Genomic DNA, 6,000 nt, shown 5'->3' with positions numbered 1-6,000 from the left:
TAATTGAGTCGTTAAATTTGAAGCAAGCGGTATGATGGGGAAGAGGGGCGAAGAGGAGGTTATTGGTGTTTTCTGAAGTTTGTGCGGAGGTCAAAGATAAGACGTTTAAACTCGCATTTCAGCTGGGAACGCCGTTCTAAACACTGACGTCATTTTGCCGTGGATAAATATAGAGTTCTATTAAAATGGAAATCCTTAAAAAGTCACCAGGGAATTTAAAACTCAAGAACACAAACGTAACAAAAGCGCACTTGTTTTTTTTTTTCTGTCTTAATCTTTCTTTCTTTCATTTTTCTCTTCAATTTTTATTTTTAAACGCGTATCTAAGTTTTTAGCCCGTGGGTTATTTTTTACATGTTTTTTAAAAATAAATATTTATTTATTTTTTTTTTTGCCATGTGTACTCGTATAAGGTGAATCGGACGAGCAGGCGACTCGAAGTCTGCAGCAAACAGTATCAGTTAAAAAATCGCATAATACATAATTATTTTTTGCTTAAAGTAATGAATTAAATAATATAGTTTCGAATTTGTTTTTATATAAATACGAGCAGGACCTGTGGACCGGCGTTGCCCGGTGGAAGTATGCCCATATATATATATATATATATATATATATATATATATATATATATATATATATATATATATATATATATATATATATATATATATATATATATACCCCAAATAAACAATTAAACTACGGTTGTTAGTGGGAGCCACAGTGCCGGCTCAGTAAAATAGCGGGCACTGGCGGCCATGACCAAAATGAATGTACCGTGCTGAAGTAACAATGTTAGTATCTATAAACCCATTTTTAATATGGGGATTTGATTATGTGCAGCGATTATTCTGTGCTTTCATCTAAGGTGACAATGTATTGGAATTTTTTATGTAATATCTGTTGTTACGAACTTAGGGAAATTTCTGCAGTCATTTTATCATATATGGAGATCATCTTCTTCTTCTTCTTCTTATTATTATTATTATTATTATTATTATCATTATTATTATTAATTTCGTCATTTTTTTCTAGAATAATAGAATATTTGGGGTTGTATTACTGTACACATAGATTCGAAAAAGTTGTCAAAAAACAAATATATAACAAATAAATGTTATAAAAGGCAAGATAAATTACTTTTCTACCAAACTAGATATAATTTTTGTGTTTTTATTCAATTTAACATGTTTATTCAGCTCAAAAAGCATACAGAGTTTACCGATGTATTGGAAAATTTAAAATGGCTGCCGACTCTCTCTTTAACACGGTAAGTTCGGAAAAAGGTGTAATAAATAATAAACTAGATAAAATACTGTTAGAAATTTGCTCAATATATGTTACCGTGACATAACTTGACATATATTCGGTGGGGTTTTAATAGTATTTTGTCTATTTTATTATTTATAACACTTTTTTCCGAACTTACCATATTAAAGAGAGAGTCGGCCACCATTTTGAATTTTCCAATACATCGGTAAACACTGTATGCTTTTTGAGCTGAATAAACATGTTAAATTGAATAAAAACACGAAAATTATATTCAGTTTGGTAGAAAAGTAATTTATCTTGCCTTTGATAACATTTATTTGTTATATATTTGTTTTTTGACAACTTTTTCGAATCTAGTTGTACAGTAATACAAACCCGAATATTTTTTTATTTGACATCGTTTGCTGCGGACCTCGGGTCACATGTTTTGCTGATTCACCTTTGGGTGACTAGAAATGCTTTAGTCGCGTCGCTTGGACTATTAGTTGCTCCTGGGTTCTTTTTGGTCTCAGGAAGTTTGAAATCCGTTCTATTGTTTACAAAAGCTTCTCACGTTAAATATAATTTTTATAAATACTTCTTAATAAATTGCAAGGAAAAAGTATAGAATAGTTAAAAAGTTCCCTTTCCTATGATAAAATGGCTTTCTACATAATAAGGTTATTTTAGAACGGTCTGTAAACTCATAGAGTACTTTCATTTTTCTAGTTTTAATATATCTATCTATCTATCTATCTATCTATCTATATATATATATATATATAAATGAAATTCTATGTGTGTGTGTGTGTGTGTGCGTGCGTGTGTGTCTATGTGTGTGTCTGTGTACATTTCCCTACCAAATTACTCTGTCAATTTTCAGTCTACAGACTCGAGATTTGAGATAAGGAACATCGAGATTTGGGAACATCTTTTTAATCGGATTTCAGTGAGAAATCTATCTGTCAAGGAGTCAAAGTCCAACGCTTTGGCCTTTGAAAACTCTACCAAATTTCTCCGCCAATTTTTGGTCTAAACACTTGAAATTTTAGATGTAGGTTACTTGGACTTGTATCAAACATTTTAATTTGATTTGAGCAGAAACAATAAAATCGACGGGGTCAAAAGTGGGATTAAAGTTTAAAAAAAAAATTAACCACTGCGGTCTCTATTAAATTACTCAGCCAATATTTGGTCTAAACATTTGACATTTTAGATAAAGTGTATTCAGACATGGGGTAAGCTCTTTAATCGGTTTTTGGCCGAAAAATTGCGCTGCCAAGTGGTCAAGGTTAAACAGACTTGACCTTTGCGGTTTCTAGCAAACTATTAAGTCAATTTTGTGTCTAAACATTTTAAATTTTACATAAAGGGTATTCAGACATGCAGATAGCTTTTTAATCAGTTTGTTGGCGAAACTTTGGCTGGTAAGAGGCCAAAGTTGAAAGAGTTGACCTTTGCAGACTCTATCAAACTCCTTCGGCAATTTTGGGTCCAAAGACTTGACATTTTAGATGAAGTTTACCTGGACATGAGTCAAACTTTTTAATATATATATATATATATATATATATATATATATATATATATATATATATATATATATATATATAATGGTTTAAAATAAACTTAAATAAAAAACATTTGGAACATTTATTTAGAGTTAGTAAAAAGCTGAGAGAGTTTCAACCATTTTCCTAGCATATATGCTTGTCGTCAGAAGATGACATTAAGTCGAATAAAACCCCATGTAGCTTAATTGCCAAAAACATATTTTCATAAATTACTAATTATTATTAATTGTAATTAACATATGTAGTTGTCTCTCTCCCACAGCGAGAAATGTGATACAAGGGGCAGAGACTGGGATTGAAGAGGAGAATCACACAGGCCTGCAAAAAACTAAGTTCTTCTTAAAGAGAGAAACCAAAGCCTGGGAGAGTTGACCTCCTAAAACTGGACTGGACCGGGATTAAAGATATGGTCCAATTCTTCATCCCTCTTCCTAAAGACTGTTCCCATGTAACCTATGTATATATATATATATATATATATATATATATATATATATATATATATATATATATATATATATATATATATATAATATAAAGCTGAACGCCTGTGTGTGTCTGGTCACGATTAGGCTCCTATATGGTTGACTATAATAGAAAACTGATTACATATAATGATAGAAAATGTATCGAGACACAGGAATGGATATGTTTGATCTGGCATAATGATGATTCATCAAAATTGTGGGGTCTGCATACGCACCGGGTTCACAAAGTATGGAAATAAAAAACTAAAAAACTAAAAAAAAACACCCTTTGTAAGTGTTTTTGATATAGATTTACATAATAATACTTTCATAAGTATGTTTTAACTTAAATAGGGATGGTATAATAAAATTGTGGGGTCTGCGTTCGCGCCTGGCCTCCATAGAATGAAAATAGGCACAAACTTTAATAAAGACTTTGATAATTATGTTTCAGTTAGAAGAAATGTGGTATGATAAAATTATGGGGTGTTCGTTCGTGCCTGACCTCCATAGAATGGAAATATGTCAAAAAGTTTAACAAGATTTTTTAATATAGATTCACAGAATATTGTGATAAGTGTTTCAGTGTGAACAGGTATGGCATAATAAATTATGGGGCTTATCTATTTTAGTTTTACTTTCATCAGATTTTGCTTTGGTTTTGATACCCCAAATTCGAAGCTATCTTTTTACAACCCTTCCTTTTAATAACCTATCATACTTTCATAAATCAGAGTCCATTTTCTGTAGGCTGTTTTTTAACCCAGTCAACGATGGGTACTTTTGCTAGTGTATATATATATATATATATATATATATATATATATATATATATATATATATATACATACATACATACATACATACATATGCACATAAAGTTATGAACAGTATATAGGGCCCGAGCAAAGCCGGGCTGAACTGCTAGTATATATATATATAAATATATATATATATATATATATATATATATATATATATATATATAGTGCAAAGTTTTGTTGAAAATTCAAAGACTTATGTTTTCTTTTTTATAACCTTCGATTATTTCCTGGATCTTTCCATTACAGCTGCTTCATTAATGAATGACAATTTTACGATTTCTGTTTCCATAAAAATATCCTGTCCCCGCCAATTTCTTCAGATGTTTATCCATTAGATTTTTACAACAAATGGTATATTTTTAACATGCTGGACATATTATTCGGGTAAAAATTTTTCGCAGCCATGCTTCCTCACTTCCCCCATCTTTTGGTGTTATGTAAAGATAGTTTTCCGTTTTAACCCGTACTTTCGTATTTTTATTTTTTATTTATTAATTATTTATTAATTATTTATTTTTGTTTTAATTTTCCCTGTTTTTCCTATATATATATAAGTTTCGTGGTTAAATTTTAAATTCTGAAAAAAGCAACATATAGAGACATATATTCGATTTAAGAATTTATTGCTTGACAAAAGGAATATATAGAAGTGGTTATATTAATAATAATAAATTCTTAAATCGAATATATGTCTCTATATGTTGTTTTTTCAGAATATTCAATTTAACCACGAAACGTATATATTGCTGTATTCTTAAATATTGAGCTTTTCCTTTTTGGCTAGGGTCTCCTTAAGAGTTATTACTTCAAGTAATATCTATCAGGATTTTTCATCTGAATTTTATCAGTGTCTTATCTCGCTTATATATATATATATGTATATATATATATATATATATGTATATATATATATATATATATATATATATATATATATATATATATATATATGACAATAGCTGTTGTAGAGATTTTCACAATTCTTCTCGATGGAGAGAAAAGGGATTCAAGTGAAGCGAATAGTCACGACAGTGTTTTAAGAAATATACTAGCATTCATGACCTTGACACATATGATGGACCAATAACATAGCACTAAATATTATTTAAGCACGTTACCAATCCGTAAAATTTCTTCGAAAAAAAAACTGTACTCTTACCAAACAATTTATAGTGTTAATAATAAAAAAAGTTCATATTTTCTTATATCGAAAAATAAAAAATAATAATAAAAAAAACGACTTCGACTCAAAAAGCAAGCGACAAACTTTTTTTTTTGCCTGATATAATAAAGAAAAAATGTTTAAATTAAAAAATTTGGAAGATAAACAAATGAATTATGTTTTTGTTTTTTTTTTACTTATCGAGTAAACAGAAAATGAAATCTTTTAATTCGTTTGTGAGAACGAGAAGACTAGATGCCGCCATTGTTAACAGAGATTGGAGGTTTTCTATTTCCTCATTTCGCAACTGTAAGGAACGTGTGTTTCTTTTGCTCTTTTGCAATTCTGGATTACGACAAACGCGTTGTTGCTTCACCTAACAATAAAATTGACTGCAAAAATTAAATTGTTTTAAAATTTGTTTTTACAAGGTCATCACTACCTATCAAGGCTCAGAGGCCACTCGAGGATAAATATTAAAGAATGTACAGTGGTCAAAAGGAAAATCTAAGTGTAAATTTGGTAAATTGGATTACTTAAGAGGAACGGCTCATCAAGAACTTGTTTACGTTGGACTTGAAGACGCCCATATTGTAGTCAGCTGGAAAGCAAGTAAACTTGACTGAACAAAGAAAGGAAATTGTCTTTGACATTTCAGTTTAATAAACCAAGAAAAATGTTATTTAAAACTTAAACTGTAAACTGTGTATATAACCACC

The sequence above is a fragment of the Euprymna scolopes genome, chromosome 28 (assembly GCF_053919585.1).
Source record: "Euprymna scolopes isolate OS-2025 chromosome 28, ASM5391958v1, whole genome shotgun sequence".
Classification (NCBI taxonomy): domain Eukaryota; kingdom Metazoa; phylum Mollusca; class Cephalopoda; order Sepiida; family Sepiolidae; genus Euprymna; species Euprymna scolopes.
This window is presented reverse-complemented; position numbering follows the sequence as displayed.